Genomic DNA, 8,240 nt, shown 5'->3' on the forward strand with positions numbered 1-8,240 from the left:
CCCAAGAGTCATAATAACGCATTACCGCAACCACCCCCTGCCGTACAATGGCTATACATTACCACTTTGCTCTCAAAAAGGGGGATTGTATTTGTGTCAAACCAAAAGCAGACTATATAAATGTGCTTTAGATTATCTTTCAGAATTATTAACGCCGCTGAGTCATTTTTAACGCTAGCCTCCTCAGCAAGGTTTTCATGTCAGTTGTTTGAACATTAAGGTCTTAAAGAGGCTATTGCAAAGCTATTGTACTATCAGACCACGAAAAGGATATGAAGAGGATGTCGTGAAACTTTCTTGTTCTCTTCGACCAAATCGTTGTATAGATTACCATGACCAATCTTGTTTATACACCTTTCCAGCAATATTTTGAAGTCAGCTTCAAAATCCATTATGATACGGACGAACTTATAAGCTATACAATTAAATGGTTTAAGTTAACGCTAAAACTTTCCTTAAAGAACCCTTGTCAGCCACACCTTTGTTATTGTTCTCATTTAATATTTGTATTATCGAAATACAAAAGAGCAACAAAGTTTTGTACTTTATTTACCAAATTCAATCGAAAATATCGCATTGGTTTCCCCAAATCCGCCGATGGAAATGGATGCTTTTTCACCCTTGGTACTTTGCTTTCACCCTTGGTACTTTGCTAGGATGACAAAATGGCGGCGGACGGAGGCTGTTTAATAATGGACAAGTTGTGTTTAGGCTGGTGCACTAAGAGTGAGGTTTTCCGCGTGTTGGTTAGCTGTGTTGGTTTTGCTGCGGGTGCGCTCGAAGTAAAAGTTGCTTGTTTAAATTATTGTTAAAAATCAGACTAGACGGACTATACCCTAAATGCACCGTGATTGCGGATTAATGGCGTTTGCAGATGACGTCTGTCATTTAAGCAATAGTATCGGTTAGTTTGTAAAGAAAAAAAAAAGAAAAGAGATAGAAGAGTATTCTATTTTGAGAAATTTCTAAGCCACGTAACTGAGCTTTTAAAGAGTCTCAATCAGCCATCATATTGCCATCCTAACAAAACACCAAGTGCGAAAAAGCAACCGTCGCCATCGGCCGATTTATGGGAAATGAAGCTATTGCATTTTAAAAGTTCGAAAATGGTGAATAACAGTTAAAACATTCTTTTTAGATGGTTATTTTGAAATCTATTTAAATAATATTTCGATTCGGGATGAAAACAACAACAAAGGCGTCGCTGACAAAAGTTCTTTTGTCTTCATCACGGTTTTCGTCAAAGGGGTACCGCACTTTCGCCTGAGGATATTAACGACCCGAGATCCGTGAACCCGTGTAATGTATTTCTCCTAATCGAGGATCGCGCAATGATGTTGAAAGGGTTTTCACGAATTTTTCACCTCGAATTTTTTTACGGAATTTTCACAAACCACCAATAAAATAATTTGACGCACTAGATATTTTCCACGAGGACAAGATCCTCAAGGAGGGCACCAGGGACTTGGCGGTATGGACGAGAGACTGGCGCCAAGTTACTTTACAGCCAAAACATATGGTTATGATTCATAAGAGCTGGACTTGAAATATCTGGACTCAGGTTATGATAATCACGACACATACCTAATAACACAATACAGACAATTTTAAATGACTAGGAGTTGCGGTGGGTCTGTTTACCACGTTTGCGTGTTTGTGTTTGTATTCGCCGCATCGTGACATTTTATAACACGCGATAACCAGGTGTTGGTAAAATGAGAATGGGTCTCCGGAGAGCGGAGCGCGGAGACGGAGTAGCAGCAATATGGACTTCCAAAGACATTATAGCAGGTTATGATTGATCCTCACACTGCATAGGAAATCGCTAAAAGAAAAGGAATTCCGACTACAAGGAGTTTCGAAATATTTTCCTTCGCGAATCACTGCGTGGAAAAGTATAGTTACTGATATGTTTCTGAGATTATAATTCTGAAACCCCATTATCTACTTCGGGAAATGTGAGTCTTTGAGCTCACACTGAACTTGTCAACGCAAAAAGAGTTTACTCAAAGTTTTTAAAGGGTTTACTGTATACAGCGGGCGATACATACTCCCTTACTTAGCGTTCTTTGTTGGCGTTGGTTATTTGTTGGTTGGTTATTGATCTTATTTGTGTAATTATCCTCTTAGATATTAAGTTTAGTTCACTACAACAACTAGTTTCCACTAATCAGAAAACGTCTTCAAATAGTTCATTGGTATTAGTATAGTATATACCATATTGTTATATACTATATTCTTCTATACACTTCAAGAAGAACATCATTAAGAGCATTTTCAGCCTTAAAAAAGCTCTAAAAATGACAACGACCCAGGCCCGACTTGAAGTACACGTGTTTATCAACAAGATTAGAGTGTTTGTATTGGTTATTCAGATCCCATTCGCAGTTCCCGTGCAAAATCCTAATGAATGATTTGAAGACTATCTCGGTGCTGACAATAAGTCACGCTAGAATAGCTCAGATATTCATTTGATCCGTCCTTACTTCATTGGGCACAAAACGAATCTGTTCGGCAAAATATCTGTTCCGCAGCCCGTTTTTTTTGCTGGCTGGGAAGATGTTAGACCCCTCGGATGCTGGGGAATTAACCGAATGGTTCATGCTGGCAAATTTGTAGAGTCAAACTAGTTGTGCTGGGAATATTTTTTGTGCGCTGAAGCGGATGCTTGGGAAAAAAATCGTCCCGATCGGTTATACGGGCAATTATTCATGTTCTAAAATTCCTAACCAATGCTGGCTGGGAAAAAAGGAATGGTCCCTCCTAGGAAAAAAATATATATTTTCCCCAGCAACTTTTAAAATGGATATTTTCGCAATCAGAACATATTCAAACGATGAAACATACCATTTTAACGTGTTTCGGTAAGGGGGCTTGTTACTTATTACGGGCTTGTTACTTATTACGGGCTTGTTACTTATGACGGGCTTGTTACTTATTACGGGCTTGTTACTTATTACGGGCTTGTTACTTATTACGGGCTTGTTACTTATTACGGGCTTGTTACTTATGACGGGCTTGTTACTTATTACGGGCTTGTTACTTATTACGGGCTTGTTACTTATTACGGGCTTGTTACTTATTACGGGCTTGTTACTTATTACGGGCTTGTTACTTATTACGGGCTTGTTACTTATTACGGGCTTGTTACTTATTACGGGCTTGTTACTTATTACGGGCTTGTTACTTATTACGGGCTTGTTACTTATTACGGGCTTGTTACTTATGACGGGCTTGTTACTTATGACGGGCTTGTTACTTATTACGGGCTTGTTACTTATGACGGGCTTGTTACTTATTACGGGCTTGTTACTTATGACGGGCTTGTTACTTATTACGGGCTTGTTACTTATTACGGGCTTGTTACTTATGACGGGCTTGTTACTTATTACGGGCTTGTTACTTATGACGGGCTTGTTACTTATTACGGGCTTGTTACTTATGACGGGCTTGTTACTTATGACGGGCTTGTTACTTATTACGGGCTTGTTACTTATGACGGGCTTGTTACTTATGACGGGCTTGTTACTTATTGAGCCTTATGAATGGACTGAGACAGATAATAACAATTTGTACGATGAAAGCGTCACACTTGGCTAGTTCACTTTTATTCATTGCAGGCATCAATTATATTAGCACTATTATCCCATGTACTCGTTAGTGCCTTCTTATTGGAGTATTCCATCACCTGAGTTACACCAGAGCATGAGAAATATACCTAAAACGGTGATTAGATTTATACCGAAAGGGGCAATGAGCTGAAAATCGATTAAACGTATGGGGTAATAGCATGACCATAGTAGACGTGTCTCCGCCTAAACAAAGGCAAAATAATTTCCACAACATATTTCAACTGTCATTGACTCAATATCTTATGCTTGTACGCTGTAAACGAGAAGAAAACATGCACATTAAAGTAGAATGAGTATACGAGTTCTTTTAAAAAATGTCACTACAAAAGAATTTTTTTTTCTCGTCTTTTGATTGATCCCAAAAGAGATCACCCACGATCCGCGCTAAGGTAATGAGTCCTTACTCATAATCATCGAAAGTATGTCAGGTCCTTCCCCAATAATAAGAGATTTCGAAGCAACAGAGACAAAGGCGCGGTACCTAAGCTGCTGCCCACGCACCCAAAATGCTCAATATTTGTTTCATTTATCACATTAATATCTGCGCATCCTCCCTCTATAACGATTTTCATAAGATAACCTCAAGAGATACGGCGTATCAATCATCCGCGAATGATCACGATGTACATTTGTATCTGTACACTTGAGACACTCTAGCTCGCTCGACGCACAATATTCGCAAAATGTTGAGACATTCTAGAAGACTATGGAATGGACACAGTATAAAGAAAAGCCAATCCCTGTTATTGCCATCATTGGTTGCTCTCCCTTATCATCACACCGCTTAGCCCGCCCCACCGCTCTCTACCCTGGTCAAACATTAAAGAGCCGCTGTCAGCCGCAATTTTGTCATTCCAGCAAAACATAAAATGTGAATAAAGGCATCATTTTCCATCGGCTGATTTTGAGGAGCTCATTCGATATTTACGTTTTAATATAGTTAAAACCATAGACCAGTAAAGTTTGGGATTAATTTCACGAGTGTTTTCAATGTTTTCTGTAATTGTCCGAGCAGTCACCTCCTTCGTGTTATGATTTTATTTTACGTGGAAACCAAGTTACTACATCAGTACATGTTTTTGATATAAAAGGGAAAATTCAATGGCTTGAATCCAATCGCAGCAAAGTAATTTTGCCCTCAATTAAGATAAAATGCCCTCGCTCTTAGCCAATCAGCATTGATTAATTTTGCCCTGCATATTATAAAGATGGTTATTTCGAAATTTCATCGCATAAATATTGAATAAAAACAAATGCAATTGTTTGGCTCACTATGGCTCTTTAGAACCTTGGCTGAAGAATACGTGCGTAACTAGTTAAACAATGTTTGCGAAGTGCAGGAAAAACCGCAGAATGTAGCGTCATTCATTGAAGCGCAAAAGCCACAAGACCAGTTCCGTTCTATAGGGACGACCCTACTTGTACGGTCGCAATATGGTTTAAGAAAAAAGTCATCTCGAAACGGGGCGCCTCGATACAAGTGAGTTTACAACCCCATAAGCGAAACTCTTGTACAGCCATTTAGATTAAACCGCCGGCGAAGCTATCCATTCTTTTCTCCAAACATCTTTCGCTTTAATAAGTTTTATTTAACTTTTTTAAGAATATGAAATGTAGCGGCATGATGACATATTTAATCGAATGTTTTATTTGTTTTCATTGTCAGGAAGTTTGGTAAAAAATAAAAGTCGAACTCAAACGTGACTAAAGATAAAATTACTTGATAATAACTGCTTCAATAATAAAAAACATTTTATCAAAACAATACTAACTGAAAAAGGCCACTCATAATGAGTACTCTAAACTAATTACCATCAAGAAGGTGAATGGTTCAATCTCTTGTGGGGTTTCTTTGATTCAATTTGCATCAAGCTGTGTGGAGTATCATCTCCTAGATTCTTTACTGCGTGGTTTTGGCGCATAACTTCGCGTACATGTATCGTGACTCCTGCGCTTTTGTCGCCATGGATAATGATAATAATCATAATCTATCTTGTGTTGAAGTCATTTTACTCCTGTGTTATACTTTTGTCTACTCACTTAAGTCTAAGTCATTGACGCTACTACAAATTATTTTATAAGTCGATTTTTTTAGGATATTGCTGTTGATTGAAAATCAGTAAGGGCCTTACCTTAATTTGGCAATAATTTCTTCGGAAGGGATATTTCTAGCTTGAGTTCTAAACGTATTCGACCCTGCAGCTAAGCCGCTGAAAGGCGAGTCCAATAAAATGTTATTAATGTTCACGGTCTTTGATGAGAAATAGCTTCTTCCTAACACGCTCTGTAAAGCGTTTCTAGGTCAGTAACTTACAGATGTAAAAAGACCGGAGCTTTGAAGCCTTGTTAAAGAACTTGTCGTGTAAGCACGGTGATCTGAATCTAGATGCACGTTAACAACAACTGCGTCTATTGTACCGTGTTATGAGCAGATGAACTCGCGAGGTGTCAATCTTGACGTTCAAATAGAACCCAATAAGACGTTAATGCCAGACGCGATCGGCCTCTCAACTGAAGAGCTCGCTCATCGCCTCGAGACATTCCTTATTAGCCGACCACTCAACACTATGTAAACTCCCCGCTCGAGCGCACGCAGGCACTTAGGGCAGTTCATGAGACAATTGAGGGCTGGCCTACAAGCACGGGGGGAGGAGAGAGAGTGTGAGAGAGAGAGAGAGAGAGAGAGAGAGAGAGAGAGAGAGAGGAGAGAGAGAGAGAGAGAGAGAGAGAGAGAGAGAGAGAGAGAGAGAGAGAGAGAGAGAGAGAGAGAGAGAGAGAGAGAGAGAGAGAGAGAGAGAGAGAGAGGGCTTATGATAAAAAAATGAGCAAGGGAGAGAGAGGGAGGGAAAGAGTGACAAAGTAAAATGGCTAATGATCGGAAGAACAAAAAAAGCAAAGAAGGAAAAGACAAATCGTGGAAAGACAATTAAAAGGACTGAAGAAGAGCAGGGAAGACAAACGCAAAAGAGAAGAGGCGAAACCGGGACGACCAAGCGAAGACTCAGAATAAAAGTATTGATAATAACTTGCTACCGTACAAGGATTTTACCACCAACCCCCTACTCCCTGAAGTGGCATTAACACTGACGTTTCTCATACTATAAACATGACCCGTGTCATCGCATGAAACCTGACCCCCCCTATCCCCCGAGGTAACATCGACCCTGCAGTTTCTCTTACTATCTTGTTTTTATCTCCACGATGCCAAACAGTTTAAAAGTCGCTTACATATATATCAGTCTAATTGGTGTGCTTCCTGAGATCGTGTTCTGGCGAGGCTTGCCGACTGGCCTTAATCTGAGCCCAAGATAAGGAAGCCACTTTTAGGCCGTGCTGTATTATACGGACGTGTTTGCGCTACTGGTGGTTTAGGCTTTTAGTGTGACATTCGGTACCATACTTTATAGTGGTTTGGGGTCGCAAAGAAGCGGAAAAAGTTCAATTCGTGTTATTCGAGAAAGGGCCCTCAGGTTATGAGTGCACTCAAGTGAAATTATCTTTTTTGTTCTTATGATAAGAAGATATTTTTTGCAGTGGCTCAAAATGTCTCAATGGTAGATATATGTAAAGATTTAATCCACACTCTAAGTCCAAGAGAGCTAAAAGATTGAGGTGCGTATTAAAGTTCACAGGAGTTCATTCTTGGGACAGGCTCTGCTGGTTAACATTCGATGTAATAATAATGAGAAAGGGGACTTATAATGAAGTCAATTACATTTAATTATTGAAGGATTCATAATGAAGATTTTTATCATAACATTAAATTTGTCCCAATTAACTCTATGCCCTAAAATGCATATAAACATCACGTTTCACCTCAAAAAACCAAGTTCACATTAATTATATAGTATGATGGATTACACCAAATGTTAAAAGTCGGGGGGCGTGCTTGGTGTTGCCACATTTCTAGGCTTTGGTGGCAAATAGAAATTATGAGAATAATCGCCCAACCAATAATAAATGAATAATAACCCTTCTTTTCCTTGGAAATATCCATTGTATACCTAAGAAACGGCACAACACTGCGAGAATAAGGCGCGTGACTGTACAAGAAAATAATAAAACAAGCTGGCAGGCATAAAAGGGGAGTTGCGCTGTTGCTGTTATTATGAGGGGAAAAAATCATATGATACGCTCCTTCGGTATAAAAAGCCAGGGGAGGGTGGCTTAGAACGCGCTTTGACTTGCGGAGCACCATGCCTTTTCCCCCCCTCCCTCCCTCCCCATGTTAAGCCCCTATACCCCCCCCCTCCCCCCTCCCCCTCCCCCCAAGGTACGCGCCGATATCCCCCCTCCCCTCCCTCCCCATGTTAAGTACTATACCCCCTCCTCTCCCTCCCCCAAGGTAGTGCCTTTACCCCCTACCTCCCTCCCCAAGGTAACGCCTATATTCCCTCCCCTCCATCCCCAAGGTACCTTCCTATATCCCACTCGGCTCCCTCCCCAAGGTACGTGCCTATATCCCCTCCCCTCCCTCCCCAAAGTACGTGCCTATATCCCACTCCCCTCCCCTCCCCCAAGGGTACGTGCCTATATCCCCCTCCCCTCCCTCCCCAAGGGTACATGCCTATATCCCACTCCCCTCCCCTCCCCAAGGTACCTGCCTAT

The 8,240-nt window shown here is 40.6% G+C and overlaps 2 protein-coding genes across 5 annotated transcripts in view; one reads left to right on the forward strand and one right to left on the reverse strand.

Moving 5' to 3' along the window:
* The window catches only part of LOC5506979 (neuropeptide FF receptor 2), a 39,798-nt gene that overhangs the window by 16,081 nt on the left and 15,477 nt on the right, over positions 1–8,240 (reverse strand). Inside the window, exons 1-2 of one of the 4 annotated variants that reach the window (XM_048722844.1) lie at positions 5,947–6,193; positions 5,765–5,842 (exon numbers count right to left, since the gene is read on the reverse strand). The exons of 2 other annotated variants lie outside the window; for them this stretch is intronic. The gene's annotated coding sequence lies outside the window, so the exon portion shown is untranslated. Of the gene's footprint in view, positions 1–5,764; positions 6,194–8,240 lie in introns of those variants that run through there. One more of the 4 variants, XM_048722843.1, reaches the window with a different exon arrangement.
* LOC5506981 (neuromedin-K receptor) overlaps positions 1–8,240 on the forward strand; it is a 42,286-nt gene that overhangs the window by 2,386 nt on the left and 31,660 nt on the right. The gene's annotated exons all lie outside the window — the stretch shown is intronic.

This window comes from Nematostella vectensis, chromosome 15 (genome assembly GCF_932526225.1).
Source record: "Nematostella vectensis chromosome 15, jaNemVect1.1, whole genome shotgun sequence".
In the NCBI taxonomy this organism is placed as follows: Eukaryota; Metazoa; Cnidaria; class Anthozoa; order Actiniaria; family Edwardsiidae; genus Nematostella; species Nematostella vectensis.